The sequence below is a fragment of the Triticum dicoccoides genome, chromosome 1A (genome assembly GCF_002162155.2).
Source record: "Triticum dicoccoides isolate Atlit2015 ecotype Zavitan chromosome 1A, WEW_v2.0, whole genome shotgun sequence".
NCBI lineage: Eukaryota > Viridiplantae > Streptophyta > Magnoliopsida > Poales > Poaceae > Triticum > Triticum dicoccoides.
The window spans coordinates 595,496,959-595,521,534 of NC_041380.1; the positions used below are offsets into that span (position 1 = coordinate 595,496,959).

Below are 24,576 nucleotides of genomic sequence, written 5' to 3' on the forward strand. Positions count from 1 at the left end.
CAAACCCGTACTGCATGGCATAACATGTCCGGACCACACGGCCCGCACGTATTCAGGCGGTTCGAGGGTCAACCTTGCTGATGCCCTAATGCTACATGCTTACACAGGGTCAAAAACTGAAGATGGCTGTCAGGTTGTGCTGCAGAATACCATGCTGGTTATTAGAAAAAGAAAATGTTTTCTTTTAAAATTCAAACAATATGACAGCGCACGGAATGAGGTGAAGTACACGGCAACAATACTCGATAAATTAGAAAAAAAGATTCGGAGAACAGGGATAACAATAAATGGTACATCAGCTTTTCTTCTCTCTGCTTCAACTCATTAAAAATATAATATTTAAAACCCTACAGCCTGCCTACATCATTCTATTATACCTCCTCTAAGCGAAGGACGGTTTGGGTTCAGCTTTATAGCGCTCCAGAACGCAGAGATTATTTGTTTGAGATATTCGGAGGGGGACCTGACACTTGCATGGATACGCTCGAGGCTCAGCAGGTGCTCCAAGCCAACTGGCGCAGCGCCGCCCCAGTGACCATCGTCAAATTGTAGTCTGAGGATTCGAAGTTTGGGCATAGCCCCTGCGGCAAAGACCAAGTAGGCGGTAACATCATACTCTGAATTACATTCACAGTGTTGCAGAACTGGAAAGGATCCTGCAGAGAAAATGACGACGCTGTCTTCAGGGATAATGTCCAACCATAAACTGAGCTGGACGAGAGAAGGTAACTCCCCAAGAGCGTGAAACTCGTCAGTGCACGTGCCAACTTTCAAATCTAGCCAGGAGAGGCATTGGAGACCACAAATCCATTTAGGAACTCTAGGCATTCTCCACTCATTAATTATAAGTACCTTGATATGATGAGAAGGATCTGATAAAGAGCCCAGCAGGTTGCTCGTATCAAAGAAACTACCATCGATCTGGAGATATGTGAGGTCATGCAACATCCCAATGGAGGATGCCAAAGCAACAACCTCTTCTTCCCTTATGCTCGAGACACCAAAGAGCCTCAGGCGCCTCAGATTGGTCAGCTCAGCGAGTCCCTCGATATCATCCAACTGTCGATGCCGTAGTTCAAAGCCATCCAGAGTGCAAAGTGATTTCATGTTCCTAACCCCTTTAGGCAGCTCTGTCTTGTATGGAACTATCAAGTGGGATAAACAGTGTAAGTGAACTATATCTGATGGGAGTTTTCGCAATTTGCAATCCAAATCCAGTGTCTCCAAATGCACAAGCCCTTGCATTTCAGTAGGGAGGCTTATGTATCGTTTGACAGAAACCTTTAAATATCTCAGTAGGCACAATTGGCTAATAGCAGTGAGATCGACAGTAGTATCGAATAGTTCGCCCGAGATTCTAATCACCCTCAGATACTTGAAATGCAAAAGATGGGGCATGTATTTGGATCCTCCAAAGTGTGCAAGTGATCGAACTTGTGACATGCTAAAAGGGATGGTCCCGGATGTTGTCTCATCTCTTGCATCACCAGCACTTAAATTCATGGATATACGACGGACTTTGTACTTCCAACCATGCTCTTTTGTCATGTCTTCAGAATTGCATACAAATCTGACAAAATTATGCTCTCCACACTTGCTTTGGATCAAATCGAGCATCATATCATGTACTCTGCACGATAACAACTCCCCATAGTCAGTATATTGAGGCTGAATCAAGCTTCTGTTGACAAGCTCATTGAAATAGCTCTTTGCAACAACTTCCATGTCTTGCCCATGCAAATTACTAACAAATCTTTCAGCTAACCATTGCCGAACCAAATCATCCCTCTCAATCTCGCTGTCTTCTGGATATATACCAAGGTGCATAAAACATGCCCGAAGATGAACAGGAAGATGAATGTAGCTAAGGTTTAATATACTCCGCATCCCTTCCAATGTGGGATTTACCGCAAACTGGGTTCCAAGAGAGTTCCTAATTATCTCCCACTCATCCCTTAACCTTTCCGGACGACAAGCTAATAAGCTAGCTATAGTAATGATTGCAAGTGGGAGTCCACCACACTTCTTCAAAATTTCAGTCGAGATTTCTTCAAATTGGGACGGATGATCATCTTCGGACCCATATACTCTACGGAAAAACAACTTTTTTGAGTCTTTCTCATCGAGGGGCTTCATTCTATAAATGCATTCAGGGCGACTGTAACATGCTCCACAAGCCACATCTTCTACCCGTGTGGTTACTATTACTCTACTCCCATTAGCATTTTCAGGAAAGGCACGACTGATTGTATACCATTTTGACTGGTCCCACAAGTCATCAATTACAACAAGGTACCTATAAATACTATCCACATGTTATGTACATACAACTGGATATGATATTTACTGCATATGAAAGCTTCAAAGGATTCTATCAAACTAGAACAACAAAAGTATGCAAACTGGATTCGAGCAAATACGCTATTTGTTGGGATGAATTAGTAGGCTCACGTACTATTTCAAGAGTAAATGACATCAAATGATTGCATGTTGTGTTAAAAAACAAAAATAATCTAATTTAATTTAGATTACAAATGCTTAGCAATCAAATAATATATTGTATTTGTTAGCTAAAATGATCCCTCTCTTCATGGTATCAACCTCCTCTTTTTCACATGGGAGGTAGGAGGTAAGAGGGATCATTTTAACATGGTAAGAGGCACCATTTTGACTTCATATCACCTCCTACCATGTTCAAATGATCCCTCGTACCTCCTTTTTTTACTTTTGGGCGATGAGAATAATTAACTTGATACTTTGGTTACTAAACATAGTATTAAAAAACCAAACAAACATGGAAGCTTGCATTATGAAGAGTCCTCTTCTCATAGTAGCAATCTGTTGCACCGATATGAGTGTAAGCATAGTACAAATTTATGCTAACAATATGTATTTTATTTGGAAAGAATCTAGTCCCTGTATTCCTAAGGCTAAATTAGTTCTTTATTGACCTACGATTTCACCGTAATAGGTAAGGTTTGTTATGGGCTCAAACATTACCAAAAACACGAAACATAAAGGTATATAAGGCACTTTTTAACATGTGGTGAAAACACCATTTGGAACCTTTGAAAGTGGTTTAGTAGGGACAACATAACCAGTGACATTTTCAATAAAGGACATGGAATGTGCATGTACTATCGCGGAGTCACTTTGTTTTAGGAATGCAAGTTGTGACACAAAAATAATGTAAAGAAACTATATATGTGAGACAAAAATTCTATTTATAGTTTGTTGATACTAAAGAATTGGTGTAGCCATATTTATAGTTGCAATTGGACTAAGGATCTACGATTTCAATTCTTGTGGTAGTTAACCACGCCTAATGTATAGAATTCAGTTTAGATTTTTGAGTTTTGGGCGTATCATTTTAACCAAATTACGCAAGCCTTAAGCATATAAATGAACATTGATCAAATCAAACAATTATTCAAATTTAACATAATTTGCCCATTCAAAAGCCAGGGTGATGATTGAAGTAAAAATTACCTCTTCCTGTTCTCTATGAGATAGTCTCTGAGGTCGTCAATGATGTCATCCACCACACAAGACTGAGAAGACCCCTCCATCCCAAGTTTTAGTTGTAGTCGATTGAGAAGCCCTACCATATTAGGCTTTTGTGATACGGGAACAAAGGCTTTACAGTCAAATTTCCCCCAGATTTGATTATACACCTCTTTTGCAAGTGTAGTTTTACCCAGTCCCCCAAATCCCAATATAGACACCACCTTGAGATTCTCCTCGGTATCTGTCAACAAATTGACAAGCTTCTCCCTTGGACCATCATTCCCCACAAGGCCAGTTGTTTCCACGTATATGGCCGACATCCGAGGATCAATAGACACAAGGCTAGAATTAGGATTGCATTCATCAAAGCTGTACCTACAAGAGAATATTCAGGGAGGGATTCACACTTCTATCTTTTAGAAACAATATTAGACGGAAAACAATCAATTGCGTCCAACTTTTCTCTTTTGATAATAGAAACAAAGAAAGCTACATATAATTTTATGTCCTTTATGCTCTTACACTTCTCTTTGTGGCACACATAATATGTTAAACTCCTTTAACAACAAAAATTAATGTGGGTCTCGGGCATTCAGTACTAGGAAATACCTTATAGGTAGATACCTAGCGGTAGCGATGGGCAAGTGACACACGCTGCTGTTAAGTAGTAGTAGCGATGGGTGCAACCGCATGCTACAGAAACATGGTAGTACCAGCGCGGGTCAGCTGAACCATCACTGCTGCTAAGTGGGCCCATGGTACCCCCGGGTCGAGCCGTGGTAGAAGCGTTGGCTATATAGCTCGCACTACAACTAATTTTCTAGCTGTAGCACGGGTCATATACCCCGTGCTGCCACTAACCGTACACGGGGCCAGCTGGTGGGCCTCACTTAGTAGCAGCGCGGGTGCCTGACCATTGCTACATGCAATTTGATTAGCAGAAGCACGGGCTGTCTACCCCCCACTACTGCTAAGGTGCACCAGCCTAAATATCTACCACCTTTCCTCCTCCCTCTCCCTCCCCCTTCCTTCTCCTTCCTCCTCCACTTTCTTTCTTCCTGCTTCCTTCAATTCTCCCCCTCCTCCCTCTCTCTCCTTTAATGCCCCTCCACCATCTCCATTAATGCCCCTTCCTTACATTCTCTCCCTTATTCCATATATATCTTGCCCCCGGATCTGGATGGATGGAACTTCCCGTGATTGCCGATGCTGATGATGATGTGTCCGTTGAATTTGTACTTTCTGTAATTGATGAAACTTTGTGATGTAAATGGTCATGCTCAACTTGCGTAGCGCTAGTTAATTAGTTTGGGTACGATGAACCTGCGTAGATTATGTTTACTATATGTTGCATCCAATTTCTAACTCTTTTCTCTTCGTGTTGCTCAAGTATATTATGTTGCCTATTATTGTTGAATTCGCTTGATGACGATGTATCTCTAATAGGTACATAGATCATCGATGGCGAAGAAGTGCTATGCCATCTACATAGGGAGGAATCCAGGAGTGTACGACGAGTGGACGGAGTGTCAGGTCCAAGTGTACCGCTTCCCGGGCGGCAACCAGAAAGGATTCGAAAGCAGAAGGGAAGCCGAAGCTAGTTACTTGAGGTTCACGCTAGCACGAGAGGAGGAACCAGAATCGGCGCCTCAAGAACTAGTACATAGTCCTGCTCTTGCTTATCGTGATAGCTCTTTTCTTGTATATCATAGTTTTGATAAATGATGAAACATGTGTATGTGATGACCATCTAGTTGCACTTTTATCGCTATTTCGAGATGATGGTGAGACATAATATGTGTTGGATGATGATGATGATATGATGAGACTATATTGTACCACTTCGATGATGATGATGATGGTGATGATACTTGAATGGTTTCAATGTATGTGTATGCTGCTATTGTATATAAAACCTATATAAATAGAGCGTAAATACGCAGAAGAAAAATTACATAGAATATTATCAGTAGCGTGAGGTAATGGGGTAACAGCAGTGCTGGCTTAGCAGTAGCGTGGGTGTCATACTTGCGCTGCAGCTAGATAGCAGTAGCGCTGGATGGATCCAGGTGTAGCAGTAGCATGGGCTAGGACTAACGCTACTGCTAAAAGTTAGGTGTAGCGCTGTAGCAGTAGCGCGCCCCTGAGCTACTGCTAGCCCTAAACCCAGCGCTACTACTACTAGGGTTTTTCCTAGTAGTGATTGGCTATTGTTGTCCAAAAAATATATATGAAAATGTACCTGATACGTATGTCATTCATTTGCCTCTAGTGCAAGAACCTTGAGGTCCTTCAAAACAGTGTTAGATAATTGCTTCCAGCTTTGTTTTTGCATGACAAAAGCTAATTACAACATATAACATAACTGATTTGTCTTCTATGCACTTATAATTCTCTATGTCATACACGTAACATAACAGATATACATATATACTGTGGGGCCTCTAGCCTTTGCTATTACTCTCATAAACGTATTGAAATGTACCTGATGCGTCGGTCATTTGCCTCTAGTGCAAGAACCTTAAGCTCCTCCATTCGATCAGCAATACGGTGGCGCTGTCCCAACCACTTGAGACGTTGAGCAGTCTTCTTGATGAAGCCTACCTTGACATGCCCACCTCCAAACTGGCGCATGAAGTCATCTATGCAATTCTCCATGTCGAAGGACATCTCCCTGACGTGGTCTCTCCAGTCTCTAGAAACCGGATCGAGCTCGTCCATGAGCTCCATCTTCTCGAGGGCGGCGTTCATGGCGCTGAGCTCCTTCTCCAGAAAGGACGCTTGCTTCTTCACCCCTTTCAGCTTGCTGTACTCTTCCCCTGCCAGGGCGGCGAGCTTGCCGAGCAGGGGCCTCATCACCCCCATCGTCGCGCTCACTGGCATCTTGACCCGAGCGGTGGCAAGTCGAACGGGCTGCAAGTGATTCGGAGCGACGCTGTGCTGGAGTGGTGTGGCGGCTAAGTCGAATGGGTGAGGCGTAACTGGAGAGGTTTTCGGGGCAGGGTGGGTGGCTGCGCCGGATATCTGCGGCCGAAGGAAGAGGGCAATGGCAAGAATTAGTAGCTAGCGTAGTAATAGTGATTTCGGGGTGACGAAACCGACGACTGATCAAGTCAAACACACTGGTACCGTCTTGTTTTCTCCTCGCTCTATCGGAGTGCACAATGCGTGGATTTGTTCGATCTGTACAGTGCCAGACTGTCTTGGACATCTTTGTACGGGTGTGTTATCTATGTCGAGGAAAACGATGTACATGCATACAAAATATTATCAGCTAGCGTTTAGGGGTTTAATTAGGACGGACGTCACCTGTGCTACTTATCTCCGTCACATTATTTAATTTTTCAATCGATAATGTATGTACGATCGATGCATGCATAATTAGTAATCCATGTTACTATTTTTACGGTGTTATTTGTGCTATATGCAGGTGCGTGCGTGCTGGTTCTGCTCATATATACTCAATATGTTTTTATTTATTCCGCATGTTATCTTTGACCTAAGTCAATTGTTGTAAAGTTTGACCAAGTTTATCAAAAACAATCTAAACTGCTACAATAAAAACTATCTATGGTATGAAAATACATTGAATGATGACTCTAATGGTATTAACTTGGTATTGTGAATGTTTTTTTATAGGTTAAAGTTCAAAAAAATTGGTGCAAGACAAAGCTATGCGCGAAGTAAATAAAAATGGAGGGAGTACGTGCAAGTCTTGGATCGTTCTACGAATCAAACGATGTAATAAACTCGATTTACCAAGAGCAAAAGCATATGTTGTATGCCACTCTTCGGTTAATTATCCGAAACAAGCTACATTCTTGTCCGTTCAGTGGCTTGAAAATTGTGGGCAGCGGTGACATCAGATCAACTCGGAACGATCATCACCAGCGCCTAGTTGATTCTCTTATGAGGGAGAGGTCGATCGACTGCACATGAATGAACCACACCCGTCTGGACAGAGCAGCATGTCACAGGTACGCCTAACCGCGAGTGCAGTTTGTGTAGGATTGGAAGTGATCATACACCTGTTGTATGGAAATCTGGATGTAATGATCCCCCAAAGAAATCTAGTTTTAAATTTGAGAAATGGTGGCTAGCTAGGCCTGATTTTAGGGATATAATTGTTAAAGCCTGGAACACTAAATGTGCCAGTTCTAATCCTGTAGATGTCTGGCAATGTAAAGTAAGGACTTTTAGAAGGCTAGCTAAAGGTTGGAGTGCCAACCTAGAGTCTTTTCTTAGAAACCATAAGAAAGCACTCATGGCAGAGTATGATAGAATAGATATTCAGGCAGAATCAGATGGCCTTAATGACGTAGATAGGAATAGAATGAAAGAGATTCTCTTTGAGCTTGGAGAAATTTGGAGCAAACAAGAGACTAGTGCTAGACAGAGATCTAGAGATAGGGATATCCTAGTAGGATATAGAAACACAACTTACTTCCAAGCTGTGGCTAACCAAAGGAGGAGAAAGAAGATGATCTCTGTGTTAGAGGGACCCGAGGGACCCACATCTGAACAGAGTAAAATGATGAAAATAGCTCTTGATTTTTATTGGAACCTGTTCAAAGCTGAACAGAGGCCTAATATTGCTTTGAAACAAGATTTTTTCAATGATGCTGAAAAAGTTTCTGTAGAGGACAATATTAAGTTAGAGGCCAGGTTTACCGAGGAAGAGGTTAGAAAAGCTGTGGTTGACTCTTACTCAAATGGGGCCCCTGGCCCAGATGGGTTACCTTCTATGTTCTTCCAGAATTTTTGGGATGTAATTAAGGGTGGTCTGATGGCCATGTTTGAGGCATGGTATGAACATGGCTTAGACATTTTTAGACTTAATTTTGCCATGATCACCCTGATCCCTAAAGAAGAGGAAGCAAAAGATATGAGGAAATTTAGACCAATTAGCTTACTCAATTGTTGCTTTAAGATTTTTACCAAAGTTCTGACTAATAGGTTAGCTTTGATTATTGGTAAATTGATCTCTGAAAATCAATCTGCCTTCATTAGAGGTAGATACATTTTGGAGAGTGTGGTTACTGCACATGAAGTGTTGCATACTACTCACTCTTCTGGTAGGAAAGGGATGATTTTAAAGATAGACTATGAAAAAGCCTATGATAGAGTTAATTTAGATTTTGTATATGAAGTTCTTGAACTTAGAGGTTTTGGTAGGAAATGGATCAACTGGGTTAAGAGCATAACTCAGCAGGGATCCATTGGAGTCAAAGTAAATGGTGAGGAGAGTGACTTCTTCATTACCAGTAGTGGTTTGAGACGGGGGGGGGGGGCTTTCTCACCTTTGCTATTTAATCTTGTGGTGGATGTTTTTGCTAAAATGATAATTAAAGGCTCACAAGCAGGCCTGATCAGAGGCTTATGTCCTAACTTCCATCCAGGGGGGTTACATGTCTACAATATGCAGATGACACTCTGCTTTTTGTAGATAACTAGATGACCCGTTGCGCCAATGGCGCAAAGGCCGAATGTAAGTCAGGTATTGTAAGAGTGTGCATTAAAATATGTAAACAAAAAATAAAACATATGGAAATAAGTACGGATTGATGACATATAGATTGTTGCTGATGCTACATGTTTTACATAAGATCCAAAATGAAAGTGTCAGCAGGTGCTTACAGTAATACTAAGTCAGGTAGCAAAGGATTCTTGTGATCTGCTTAGATTGGATAGTTAATCATGCAGAGGCCTTTGGAGGTGCACTTCAATGCGAAAGCATATATTTCTGTCATCATGGCTGTTTGAAAAGCATAGTACACAGCAGTCTAAGCAGGAAATAACCGGTAGTTAAACGCACGGGATGGTCTCAGGTGATTACATAAGATCCAAAAGGATGATAAACATAGAAGTCTTGGTAGGCATCTATAACAATCAGGCGCAATCCCTTGGAAGTGCATTTGAAGGCGAAAGCATATGCTTCCTTTGTTCATGTGTGGCTGACGGAAGAAGTCGCTCCAGCCTCTAGTCTTGGTGGCCCTTTTGTCAACACCCTTGATAAAGCGGGCTGTGACAGCAGTAGTTCCGTCTTCAGTAGTGATTGGCAGTTCACCATGGTCAGCATCCATGAGTTTGAATCTGTGTATGCACCAAGAGTACCACAGAAACTTGTATGTTGAATGAAATGAACAAATAAGTAACCAAAACTGCACTGGCAGGAAGTGAATAGAACAGAATCATTAATGCAATCAACATATGGCGAAGAAAGGGGTTTTACTTTCATACCTCAAGAGTGTCTCGGGAGGCCGATGAACCAGAGATAGGAAGAAGCACATTCAGGTTCAACCTTTGAGCCCTCCGTAGCGTTGTTTAGGTGATGAGGGAGGCGACTGGACATCATCTCGACCCACACCATGCATTGTCTGATTCTAAAACAGACAAACAATAAGTTACGAAGAACTCCATGTGGCCAGCATGTAAAAATAATTCATTTATGCCTTTAAATCCTAGCAACATGTTGGTAAAACCATTCATAAATTTGAAGTATCATCATGCAGATATTTTGGAAAAGAAATACAAGAGACGTAAATTGCATGAACCAACATAAAAACAAAGTTATGAAGGCAGCTTATGATAGCTTATTTACATCGATCTTATAAAGCAACGCTAAACAAGCAATAAATAGCAGTGGCCCTTCACATAAATCACTGATAGAGAAAATGCATTACTACCGAAAAGATCTCACACCAGTCATATAGAATTCTGCACATTCCTTTCTGATATACCACCTCTGTTTCTAAATATAAGATGTTTTTACAGTTCAATTTAAACTGCAAAAATGTCTTATATTTAGGAACAAAGGGTGTACATATATACAAAAGCACTCAGGTTCAGACAATGAAATCAATTGTGTGTTTTCTATGGTGGTGTTTCAAACATATAGTCGGATGGTCCTTTTGTTTTCTGAGTAGTGTAAATAGGCCATGTCAACACAATGAATAGTTCAGCAAGTCCACAAAATGAAAAGTCTCTGGTAGTAATCAAATGGTTTTAAGAACCATGATTTTGGCAGATTGAATTTACTGGCCATGTTTGCACTAAAAACTAAATATGTTAAAAGAACAATAGGAAAAAGAATATACTATATATCCACGTCTACCATTCTTTGTAATCCCCACAAAAATTAACATTCTCCTCTCCACCTTAGCATACGACGGCATGTCACAAATTTAAAGGGCAAAAGAACAATGTGAGAAGGCAGGGTAGAAACATTTGAAGCACCACTTGTGCCTACAGCCGTACCATTGGAACATGAACACCACATGTATGTCTTCAAAACACCACTTTCATTTTATCTATAACTTGCCGTAGGTTTATAACCCTACTGTCGAACTAAGAATATCTTTGGATTGAATAAAATTCATATAACTTTATGTGGCCATTACATAATCTGGTTATGACCATACTGCAGCAATAGAAAAGCAAATTGAAAAAACAACATAAAGAATCAAAATCTTGTAACTTTGGGCATCCTCCCTAGTCCCCATGTCAGCAATCTGCTACTCTCCAAGAGGCAAGTCAAATCTAAAAAGAACACGGGAGCATAAAGGAATCGTTTTCGCACCAATAAGAAAAGAAGCACAAAGTGATCGACACCACCTTGGGGAACAAATTTTACACTATTGCCTTCCATCGCCATGGTTGTAACAGCAATTAACATGAACATGACTAATACCTCATGCATTTGTATGTTCCCTAAATCAAAGAAGAAATAAAGCAGGAAGTACGTCAAGTCCGGACTGGTCAAGTCTCCGTTGACAACCGCTACATGGGAAGAATTTGACTCTGTTGTTAGTTAGTACGTCCAACACACATTCTATTCATGCTAACAACATTTTGCTATTAGACTGTTAAATCACACTTCATTTTCCTATTTTCTAAATTAGAATAGTGACTTCGTTATAGCAGGAAATAAACACGCGTGTAGCTAGCTTAATTACCTCACAAAGCTATTAGCAAGGTAGTAGTTAAATCTTGAGCTGCTTGGTCCTTACTTTGTTTCCACTTGAGCATTCCCTCCCTGCCTCCCAAATCTTCAGTGATGCCTGCAAAAAGTATGCACATGGGACTGCATTAAGATAGCCAAATGAACAAATAGTCTGACCAATAAAACAAAATTTGTATGGACAGTCCTCCATTTGCATTATAGTTCTCCATTCTCATCCAACCATGTCATGAACGATCAAGCGTCTCAAAGACGCTTTTTTTCTCTCCTGCCAAGCAAGAACACCAAGTGGACCGCATCAACATATCATCAATGAATCTACCGCTCTAGGAGTAAAACCACGAAACCTATGGGTTTAGCACCAAAACAGGAAATGTAGATAGTGCAAGCAAGATACGTAATTATGCATAGGTCTCTTGTCTTGCATCAAACCAGCAGACATGCAAATAGAGGACTGCTAGCCTTTTCTTTAGAACACTCCACAATTATCATTATTTCAGTAGAATATTAAATATGCTATCTCTCTCATATGGAACAAATGCTAGAAAAATGAAACTTAGTACAAACAGTTCCATTAATCTTTCAGCTACAAAATCTAGAACAATACTATTCTATCCTTAAGAAATGTCCTAGCCTTAAGAAACTGGGAAAGCGACAATAGAAAACAGAAGTACAATTATGTGTAACAGCGGCAAGTGTGCTAGATGCAAAACTAACCACATCATGATTTCATTTCTAAAACCAAACTACACAAGAATAAAATAAATAAATCAAACAGAAATGAACACCATGTATCCTATTCAGGGTGTAAACTAAAAGGAGATACACCTTGCGGGCATATATAGGGCACAAAGCAATCAATGATCTGAAAGCATCTTTGAGGAAGCACTCACTAAGAACCTCGACATACGCTCACGAAGTCATGTGTACATCAGCTGTATCTACTTTTATCCGCCAAGATTCATATACATGACCAAGGATCGCTCAAATTTTTCACAATTGTTGCAAGAGACGATCCAGCCCTTACATTCAAAATAGCAATATGAATGACCTTTTTTGCATTTTTGCACCTTGTCGAGCGCATACAATTTGTAACAAAAGAAATGCTTACGTACATGAAATGTTGAAATTCCCTGTATAGATGAATATAACCAAGGCAACAGTAAGTAGAAGCATGAGGTCAGTATTGCTTGCTGGCAGGAACAAACCTTATTGTGTTCCACAAGAGAGAATATTCACATTCCTCTGCTAGATTCCTCTTCTTCTCTTCTTTCTCAGCTCTGCACACATCCATTTTAGAAAGTCAATATATTAGCAATTTAAACAAGTGTGGCAGAGGAAATGCGAGGCAAAGGGAGGAGCACATAATTCCTAACATACATTCCAAATAATTTTGTAAATAATACCTTTGCCTTTTTATACTTTGCCGAGCAGCTATTGTCTTTTTACACTTTGCCAAGTAGGCAAAATCTATAACAAAAATTGAGTAATTGTATAGCAGCATGGCCAGGCACAAGTCGAAACAAACATAGGTAGATCATGTAGTGTATATGCCAAAAAATGATTGGCTAATTTACACATTGGCCGGATATAAATGCAGGTAAAAGGAATGAACAACAAATATCCTGCAGTGAGGGAGAAATAGCCAAAAATGAACCAATCCAAAAGAAAACATACACAAAAAGAATAATCACTATTATACCCTATTAATTTGTCCATATACATGCATATAAAACAAACTGGGCAGAAATAAAAAATAGGCTATAGGCAGATATAAATGCAGGTAAAAGGAATGAACAACAAACATCCTGCAGTGAGGGAGAAATAGCAAAAAATGAACCGGTCCAAAGTGTTCCAGATGTTGCTGTGGGTCTGGCCGGCACCTGGAGGGGGGAAACGGACGTGTGGGGTCTACATGGAGGGGATCTTGCTGTGGGTCTGGCCCGGATGTTGCTCCAAAGTGTTCCTATGGGCTGACCTAACACAACCGGGTGGGGAGGTCCACTGGTCAAAGCCCGTCCGTGCAAACTCAAAGGGCTAGATCCCGTGGTCAAACGCTACAGGGTTAGGCGGGACGGGGGCACTGGGGGTAGCAATGCCACTGGAGCGTCGCACCGGGCCCTCATACATGCGGGGTGGTGTGGTGGCATGTTCGAAGAGGCGGGACGCGTCTCCGGGGCGTGGCGCCCCCTCACGGACGGCGATGACACGGTAGTAGACGTTCCGCGGTAACGATGCGGCGTCAATATTACTAAATACTCGGAGCGCGATAAAATCATGAGTTTTTTTGCACGACGCGGGCACATGTGCTATAGGAACGATGGTATTTTTTTATAATTTTTGGTGATGGAGAAGTATCCGAAAAATTCCCTCTACGCGGATTGCCCTTCGCGCGTCTACGGCTGTGGCCGGCGGCCTCCGGGGGCTAGCATGCCGCCAAATCTTGCGTAGGCGGCCTCTCACAAGTCTGGAAGTGTTGTGGCGGTTGCAAACACCCGGCACGCGTGTCCGGGGTGTGCCCCCCTCACGGACGGTGCCGCCGCCGGCACCTGGAGGGGGGAAACGGACGCGTGGGGTCTACACGGAGGGGATCTTGCTGTGGGTCTGGCCCGGATGTTGCTCCAAAGTGTTCCTATGGGCTGACCTAACACAACAGGGTGGGGAGGTCCACTGGTCAAAGCCCGTCCGTGCAAAGTCAAAGGGCTAGATCCCGTGGTCAAACGCTACAGGGTTAGGCGGGACGGGGGCACTGGGGGGTAGCAATGCCACCGGAGCGTCGCACCGGGCCCTCATACACGCGGGGTGGTGTGGTGGCATGTCCGAAGAGGCGGGATGCGTCTCCGGGGCGTGGCCCCCCCTCACGGACGGCGATGACACGGTAGTAGACGTTCTGCGGTAACGATGCGGCGTCAATATTACTAAATACTCGGAGCGCGATAAAATCAAGAGTTTTTTTGCACGACGCGGGCACATGTGCTATAGGAACGATGGTATTTTTTCATAATTTTTGGTGATGGAGAAGTATCCGAAAAATTCCCTCTACGCGGATTGCCCTTCGCGCGTCTACGGCTGTGGCCGGTGGCCTCCGGGGGCTAGCATGCCGCCAAATCTTGCGTAGGTGGTCTCTCACAAGTCTGGAAGTGTTGTGGCGGTTGCAAACGCCTGGCACGCGTGTCCGGGGTGTGCCCCCCCTCACGGACGGCGCCGCCGCCGGCACCTGGAGGGGGGAAACGGACGCGTGGGGTCTACACGAAGGGGATCTTGCTGTGGGTCTGGCCCGGATGTTGCTCCAAAGTGTTCCTATGGGCTGACCTAACACAACCGGGTGGGGAGGTCCACTGGTCAAAGCCTGTCCGTGCAAAGTCAAAGGGCTAGATCCCGTGGTCAAACACTATAGGGTTAGGCGGGACGGGGGCACTGGGGGTAGCAATGCCACCGGAACGTCGCACCGGGCCCTCATACATGCGGGGTGGTGTGGTGGCATGTCCGAAGAGGCGGGACGCGTCTCCGGGGCATGGCCCCCCCTCACGGACGGCGATGACACGATAGTAGACGTTCTGCAGTAACGATGCGGTGTCAATATTACTAAATACTCGGAGCGCGATAAAATCAAGAGTTTTTTTTTGCACGACGCGGGCACATGTGCTATAGGAACGATGGTATTTTTTCATAATTTTTGGTGATGGAGAAGTATCCAAAAAATTCCCTCTACGCGGATTGCCCTTCGCGCGTCTACGGCTATGGCCGGCGGCCTCCGGGGGCTAGCATGCCGCCAAATCTTGCGTAGGCGGCCTCTCACAAGTCTGGAAGTGTTGTGGCGGTTGCAAACGCTCGGCACGCATGTCCGGGGTGTGCCCCCCCTCACGGACGGCGCCGCCACCGGCACCTGGAGGGGGGAAACGGACGCGTGGGGTCTACACGGAGGGGATCTTGCTGTGGGTCTGGCCCGGAGGAGAAGAGAAACGAAGAGAAAGTGGAGTTGCGTGGGGCTCGAGAACGTGAGCGGATTGGTAGCTAGGTTTTACTGCTCGCATCCCACCCGACGTCCACACCACCAATCGTGTTCCAGGCAACCTCGCAAGCTCTCACCTCGTGCCACACCCACCCAAAGAGGCTAACAAGTGGGCCCAACGCTCCTGAAGAGGAAGAGACCCAGCTGGGTGCATAGAAGGAGGGTGAGGGTAGACCAGCGTCAATCCGCCCACTCGCCTGGCAGCCCCACCACACCCACGATCGGCCATATATTGTTTCTTTCACCCAAGGCACAGGCGACACACACGCTACTTACACTGCCAAGCCGGACCCATGAGATGGTGGCCCACCCATCATTCACATGAGTAAGAAAGGACTACGTGAAAAAAACAAACGGTGGGATCTCTGCCAGCACGGTAAAAAATCTCCAGCAAGGCAGATCGAGTGAACGAGGTTGATTTCGCGAGGCAAATGCCCCAGTTTAGCGGGTACCATAGGAGGCTTTATATGTTAGATGACCATAGAGCTGCTATCGATCTCAAGTGGGCCCTGACTTGTTTTGAGCTAATCTCTGGCATGTCCATCAATTATCATAAGAGTGAATTAGTCCCCATTAACTTGGAGGAAGTAGAGATCCAAGTTTTCCTAGATATTTTCAATTGCATCAAAGGGAAATTCCCTATCAATTATTTGGGAGGGAAGATTTACAACCCCTTGTTGATGCTCTTCTGTCTAGGATGGCTGGTTGGAGGGGTAAATTATTATCCCTGTTAGGTAGAGTGACTTTGGTGAAAACCTGTCTAGCCAGCATACCTATATATATGCTATCCTTTTTTAAATTCCCCAAATGGGCTATTAATTTGATCAACACCCAGCTAGTTAATTGCCTTTGGGGGGATGAAGAAGGAAACCATAAAATTCACTTAGCTAATTGGCAGTCTGTGTGTATCAGAAAGGAGTATGGAGGCATGGGAATACCGAATCTGCAGGATTTAAACCTGTGCTTAATAGGGTCTTGGATTAAAAGATATATTTTTAGTGAAGGTTCTCTTTGGAGGAGATTTATTGACTCCAAATATAATACCGAAAGACCAAATATCCTCTGCTGTAATGATCCTCATCCATCCCAATTCTGGAGAGGGGTGATGTGGGCTATGAAGGCAGTCAAATTGGGATATAAATGGGATGTTGGAAATGGTAGATCAATTAAGTTTTGGGAAGATATTTGGTTTGGTAATTCACCACTTGCCACCCAATTCTGGGATTTATACTGCATAGCTAATGATAAGAACAAAACCGTAGCAGATACCTGGGATGGAGAGTCTCCCAGGAGAAATTTTGATGATGAGTTGATGCAACAATGGTTTGATGTAGAGTCAATTGCTAGATCAATAACTTTTACTGAACAGGAAGACAGTTTGATTTGGCAATATGAATCAAAAGGAATATATTCCTCTAAATCTTCATATGTTGTTATTAATTTTAGAGGGGTGCAACCTATTTACACCCCTGCTGTGTGGAACCTAAAAATCCCACCCAGGACACATGGGTTTCTTTGGCTCTTTTCTCAAAATAAAATTATGACTTGTGATAATCTGAGGAAAAGAGGCATTCCAAAGCCTCTGGAATGCATTCATTGTAAAGAGATAGAATCAGTTCATCATCTGTTTTTTGATTGTTTGGTGGCTAGAGTAATGTGGAAAGAGGTCGAGATAATCTTTGGTAGAACTTTCCATTCTTTTCTTGAGCTGGCTGCGTGCTGGCTTTGCAATAAGAAACTTGTTCATTTGAATGTGGTCTCTTCTGCGATCCTTTGGGGATTGTGGAATACTAGAAATTCCATTGTGTTTAATGGGTCTAAATGGATCTCTGTCAAACAACTCTGGCAGGAAATAAGTACATATCTAGGAGACTGGGTGAAACCACACAAGGAGCTGCAGGAGGGGGCAGTGAAACATTTCAGAGACCATCTGTTGAGAAGACTGAGGTCACCACTGGAGCTGGAACCAGACTGAGATGCCATGAAGCCACGGAACAACTCTCCTAGTCCAAAACCATCCTCGGAAAGGCACATGGGGGGCATGCTACCCTGGAACAAGTGAAGGAGAATCCAAAGATGGCGGAAGAGATCCATGTGGTTTTCGTCCCAATGAGCTGATGGAAAAATATGGCTGCCTAGTTCTGTTTTGTCTTTGTTGGTCCAGTAGACTGTTAGTAGGAACTGATTTATGTTGGCTTCTTGTGGCCTTTCTTTGATTCTGTTCTGGGACCTGGTGTCAAGCCAGAAGAACCTGTATGCATGTGTGGTTTCATTTATGAAAATGGAGCCGGGGGGTTCCCCTTTGATCGAAAAAAAACTTCAAACAAACAGAGCAAAGCAATGCAGAGGAGGGAGCAACCACAGTGCAAAGCAGAGGAAGGCGTTCTTGAAGGGACAAGACGCTCAACTGGTGCCCAAGGACGCTTGGATCACGGGGTCAACCTGCACCGTGTAAGGCTGTGTGTGAGAGTATATAATACTGTAGCATAACGCAGTAGATAAAAATAAATCATACACAAAGAGGAAATAAGCGGTAGACTACATTAGGGGTTCAGGCGACCGGCGATTTTTCCGTTGGCTACCACATCCAACAGGTGGCGTACGGTCCGATGCAAAACCGTAAAAAAGTACATGGCTTTCGACGTAGGCCACAACAAAATGTTGGGAGATGCATTAATAATTTGTCACTCTTCTGCATGCAGCACAATGGTACTTCCTCCGTTCCTAAATATAAGTATTTTCAAAGAATCCAATACGAACTGCATACAGAGCAAAATGAGGAAACTACACCCTAAAATACGTCTACATACATCTGTATATAGTCTATATTAAAATCTCTAAGAAGACTTATACTCCCTCCGTAAACTAATATAAAAGCGTTTAGAATACTAAAGTAGTGAGCTAAACGCTCTTATATTAGTTTACAGAGGGAGTATTTAGGAACGGGGGAAGTACATGCTTATTACACAGGTCTAGTAAATTGAGGATTCCGTCAAGATCATTATGCAAAACACCATGCTAGTTGGAGGATGATGACCATGATGAGACTATGAAGGGCTGGTGCTTACGTGAAAATGAAGATGCGGATCACGCGCACCAACAAATTTGGTTGTTTCACACTCATTCACTTTGCAACCAAAATACAGAAAAGATCAACATCAGATTCAAATGCGCGACCATAAACTAACTACTACGTTAAAACTAAAAAGGTGCAAAAACATATAACCAAATCACAAGTAAAAGTGCAGATGACATACAAAGAGCAGCACGCCATATCTGAAGGACAAATATTATTGTTCCATTTCAAATTTGAAAACACTTACATGCATCTACAATGTTATCTGAAGATGTCACGTGCAACTGGAGTTCTAGACGAGCAGCTCCGTCTTGACTCTCGAGTCTTGACCTACTCATCTTCATCGCCTTCTCCATGTTGGCCATACAAAGAATTCGATGTAGATGACGAAGGGCACATTTCTACAAGCCATGTCAAACATGTTTGCAGCCAGCTTTTCGCTTTCTCCCATCCACTTCCGAGGAAAATCTGGTGAAGTTATGCTATAGTTCATCATTGGATAGTAGTCTAAGACTGTGAGTAGCAGAAAGGTGATGATATACAACAGCAAAAAGAAAAACCAAAACTGTTCAACCTTTGGCCCCAAAAATCTGCAGTACCACAATAGACAAGACTACATTAAGTTCTCGATTCTCGATTACAGCACAAGATTGCGCAATTAAGTTCTGTAGACAGTTCCGTTTCGAAAAATAAAAAGTTCTGTAGACAGTTGAGTAAGCATTACCAATTTAATCTGTTAGTTCTCGATTCTCGAACATAATTGACAGCCAATGTGCCACTATTGCTGAACTTAAACACAAGACTGAAACTGCAAAAAATGGTGAGCTGCTAGCAATTACCTGACAAACTGTCGTGACGACTTACGCTGAATAGAACTTCCCTCCACCTCGGCTTGCCTGCAACTTTAGGCCACATTTTGGTTGATCACATGATACAAATACTTCCGAATTGAGGCAAGATTGAAGAAGCTTTTAGAGCCACCACACGTACCGGTGAGGAACTTGAGGAGCCATCGAGCCCGGTGACGGCCCCGCGGAGCTTGGCCAGTTCCAAACCGCTCTCATCGTCCTCGTCCACGCCGCTGCAGCTGCCAGCGTCCTATTTACGGTTTTTCCTCGCCGTCCTCCTGCAGCGCCCGCCACAACAGCCGGTAGCGATGTGAGACGCCTCCTCCGATCCCGTCCGCTGGAAGCACAAGAATGGCTGCAGCGGTTGCAGCACCACAACCGCGTGCCCCGCCACATGCCGGAACCTCCCGCCTCGAATCTGGCCGGTCTTGTGCCGAATTAGCCTCTTAGATCGAACGAGTGGCGACAAAAAGGAAGTGGTGTCATGCCATACGACCATCTGTTTTTATCGTGGTATACTGTAGATGTCAAAATCAGGACGGTTTGGATGCTGCTGCATACAGTTCCTGAAGGCAGACTCTGCTTCATTCTCCACTTCTTCGGGGCCGCGGATGATTACTTTGACATACTTGAGGCTCAACAGGTGCTCCAAGCCAACTGGTGTAGCGCCGCCCCAGTTGTTGAAGTATAGTCTAAACCAAGTTAGTTTGGGCATAGCCCCTGCCCCAAAGGCCAGGTACGCAGTAACATCATACTCTGGTTCCAATTTACAGTACTCCAGAACCGGAAATGATCCGGCGGAGAAAGTGACAGCGCTGTCTTCAGGGATACTGCATATCTGTAAACTGAGGTGGACGAGAGAGGGCAGCTCTCCAAGAGCGTGCAACTCATCAGTGCACGTGTCAACATTCAGCTCTAGCCGGCAGAGGCATTGGAGACCACAAATCCATTTGGGAACTCTAGGCATCCTAAGACAACCCAGCTCAAGTACCTTGATATGACGAAAAGGTTCTGATACTGAGCACAACATGTCGCTCGTATAACTGGGATTGCTAATGATCCTGAGATATCTGAGGTCATGCAACATCTCAATAGAATGCGCCAAAGCAGCCCATGTTGCTATCACAATTGGTTCTAGAAAACTAAGAAAAGGCACTGAGAGCCCCACGCGTCTTAGATCGGTAACCACACCAAGTCCCTCAACATCCTCCAACAGCTCAATAAAGCTCACAAAATCAGCACGTGTTACTGGCCCACAAATGTCTAGGAGAAGAACATCGAGCACCAAGTGCCTCAGATTGGTCAGCTCACCAAGTCCCTCAATATCTTCCAACGAACTCGGGTCCAAGTAACCCCACCAAAGTGTGCAATGATTTCATTTTCCTGATCCCTTTAGGCACTTTGCCTCCGTACCGAACTTCCAAGTGGGATAAGCGGGGCAAGTTAACTATATCCGATGGGATTTGTAAGTCCCTGCTGCAATTTAAATCCAGTGTCTCCAAATGCACAAGCCCTTCCATTTTTGTAGGCAGTTTGATTTTATCTTTACATAAAACCTTTAAATACCTCAGTTGCACCAATTGGCTAATAGCAGTAAGATCAATTGGTTCGCTGACCAAACTTTCAAAGAGAAACACCCTGAGATGCTTAAAATGCAAAAGAGTGGGCATGTACTTGGATTCCCCGAAAAGTGCAAGTGATCGAACTTGTGATAGGCTAGAAGGAATGGTCCTTGATGATGTCTCATCTGCTGCACCACCATTACTGAAGTTCATGGATATACGATGGACCTTGTACTTCCGGTCATGGTCTCTTGCTATTTCTTCAGAATGGCACTCAACTCAGAAAATTATGCTCTTCGCACTTGGTTAGGATCAAATCGAGCATCATATCATGTACTCTGCACGATAGCAACTCACCATACTCAATACGTCCAGGCTGAATCAAGCTCCTGTTGATAAGCTCATTAAAATAGCTCTTAGCAACAACCTCGGAGTCTTGCCCATGCAATTTTCTGACAAGTCCTTCAGCCGACCATTGTCGAACCAAATCATCCCTCTCAATCGCACGGTCTTCAGGATATATACCAAGGTGCAGAAAGCATGCCCGGAGATGAAGGGGAAGATGGATGTAGCTAAGGTTTAATATATTCTTCACTCCTTCCAATGTAGGATTTACCGAAAATTGGGTTCCAAGAGAGTTCCTGATGCGCTCCCACTCATCCCTTAACTTTTTAGGACGACTAGCTAATAGGCTAGCTATAGTAATGATTGCAAGTGGAAGTCCCCCACACTTCTTCAGAATTTCAGCTGTAATTTCTTCAAATTGACGATCATCTTCAGACCCATATACTCTACCAAAAAACAATTTTTTTGAGTCTTGCTTGTTGAGGGGCTTCATTTTGTAAATGAACTCGGGGCGACTGCAACATGCCGCAAAAGCCACACTTTCTACTCGTGTGGTTATTATTACTCTACTCCCATTAGCACTTACTGGAAAGGCGCGGCTTATAGTATTCCATGCTGACTGGTCCCACAAGTCATCGACTATAATAAGGTACCTGCAAAAAGTTTCCACATGTTATATAAGCACAGTTGGATATCAAACATGAACCCCAAAAAAGGCAAAGTTGATTCAAGCAAATCTACCATTCCTTGGGCTAAACTAGCATGCTTATATAACATTTCAAGACTACATGCCACAAAAAGATTGCATGATGTGTTAAGAGTCAACAAAATCAAAATTAATAGGTAAGGAAGCTTGTATTATGATGGATCGTCTTACAATACAGCAATTGGTTGCATGTTGCACGGACATGAGTGCAAGCATAGTACATATATATGTTGTTGTAAATGTAAGTACTTTATTCGGATATAAGGATTTAATCCCTGGTACTCCAAAGGCTAAATTAGTTCTTTAACAATATTTGACTTCAGCAACCAATCTACATGTAAGAGCCTGTCCATATGCAAAATCTTATGTAAAAATATGCACAGTACAGAAAAGGCAAAAGGTAAATAAAAAAATTGCGGCTCAAGAAGTACAATTTCTTGTTTGCATCTTTTGAAGAGTACAGCTACAACCTCTTTTTGTTTTTGTACAATCACCATCTGGAACAAGGGGGCTCTCTCTTGTGGCGCACGAGCGCACAGTTTGGAAACATCAACAAGTCCGATGACAATCCTATAAATTTGGTGTGATAGGTATGGTTTTTTATGGGCTTAAACATTACTAGAAAACCCTTACACATAAGCATCTAAGCAAACTTCATAATCTATGCCTACATATCGCCACATCATATGGTAAACATTTCATAACTGGAGATATTTTGCAGCCTTTGGAATGGGCGTTTTATTATGGAGTCACTTTTTCAGCCATTATGAAAGTTAAAGCAAAAGAATGTATAAAGAAATTTTCTCTGAGACTTTAACATCCCATTTAACATGAACGAACACTATGTATTGCTTGCTGATGGTAAATAATTTAGTCATATTTTAACACACTGGAATTTGACTTGGAATTTATGATTTCAATTTTTGTGGTATTGAAACACCCCTAATATTTAGAATCCAGTTTTGATTTTCGATTCTAGGTCAAAGGCATAGGGCCAAACAACATGAATAATGTAGTGTCTCTTTGCCTGTAGCAACACTGCAAATTAATGCATTTTCAAAGATTCCATTGAAATCGAATGAACAGAAACCAAAATGTATGCCTCTACTGTGTAGCCAAAAGAGACTATATGACGGGGACAACCATGTGTTATTCTCCCAAACCGTGCAAGCCACAAGCATTTAAATGAATGTTGGCCAAATCAAACAATTATTCAAAGGTAACATAACTTGCCCATGCAAAAACACCGGTGACTATTGAAGTAAATATTACCTCTTGTGTGTGAGATAATTTCTAAGATCGTCAGTGATGTCTTCCACCTCACAAACACAAGACCAATTCATCCCAAGTTTTAGTTGTATACGATAGAGAAGCCCTGTCATGTTAGGTTTTTGGGATACGGAAACAAAGGCTGTATGGTCAAACTGCCCTCTGATCTCATCGTACACCTGTTTGGCAAGTGTAGTTTTACCTAGTCCTCCAAATCCCACAATTGACACCACCTTGAGCTCCTTTTCTGCTGTACTTGTCAACAAATTAACAAGCTCCTTCTTTGGACCATCGGTACCCACAAGACCAGCAGCCTTCGTGTATATTGCCGACAACCGAGGATCAATAGCCACAGGGCTAGAATTAGGATTGAATTCATCGATCTTGTACCTAGAAGATGTTTAGTGAGGTAGTCATACTTCTTTGTTTTACAATGGGTTGCTCTCAACGTTTGTGTTTTGGATAATAAAATATACATATTGGTTACAACATATAGCATAATTGTGATGTCATCTATGCTATTATAATTCTTTGTACCTCTTTAATAACAAAATAACATGTGCCATAGGGAATCTGAAAAATTGTTCTAGAAAACAGATTGAAACGTACCTGATGCGTCGTTCATTTGCCTCTAGTGCAAGAACCTTGAGCTCCTCCATCCGGTCAGCGATACGGTGGCGCTGTCCCAACATCTTGAGGCTTCGAACAGTCTTCTTGATGAATCCTAACTTTGCATTACCATCTCCAAACTGGCGCACGAAGTCGTCGATGCAGTTTTCCATGTCGTAGGACATCTCTCTGACGTGGTCCCTCCAGTCCCTGGCGACCGGGTCGAGCTCGTCCATGAACTCCATCTTCTCGAGGGCGGCATTCATGGCGCTGAGCTCCTTCTGGAGGAAGGACGCCTACTTCTTCACCCCTTTGAGCTTACTGTACTCACTGCCGGCCAGCGCGGCGAGCTTGCCGATAAGGGGCTGCATCACCCCCATCGTCACGCTCACTGACAGTGACATCTTGATCCGATCTACCTCGTGCAGTGGTGCGCCGGTGAAGTTGAACGGGTGAGTTGTAACTCAAGAAGTGGTCGGGACTGGGTGGGTTTCTGCGCCGGATTCACGGACGGTGGTGGACTACGGTCTACGGGGTGGTGCGGCAGGATGGGTAGGAGGCGGTCGTCGCTGGCCAAGAGGAGTAGCAGTGTAGTGATTTGGGGGCAAGGAACCGAGGACTGGAGCTAGTCAACCAAGAGGCGTAATAACTCAAGAGATGGTCGGGACTCGGGAGAGGGTGG

General features: G+C 43.4%; 1 long non-coding RNA gene and 1 pseudogene across 1 annotated transcript; both read right to left on the reverse strand.

Moving 5' to 3' along the window:
* Positions 1 to 363: 363 nt before the first annotated feature.
* LOC119356716 lies at positions 364 to 24,298 on the reverse strand (annotated as a pseudogene).
* Positions 12,675 to 12,950, reverse strand: LOC119294263. The gene is made up of 2 exons (XR_005143396.1): positions 12,874 to 12,950; positions 12,675 to 12,747 (listed from the first exon to the last, which is right to left on the reverse strand). It is a non-coding gene; the product is annotated as an uncharacterized LOC119294263 (long non-coding RNA).
* Positions 24,299 to 24,576: the final 278 nt, after the last annotated feature.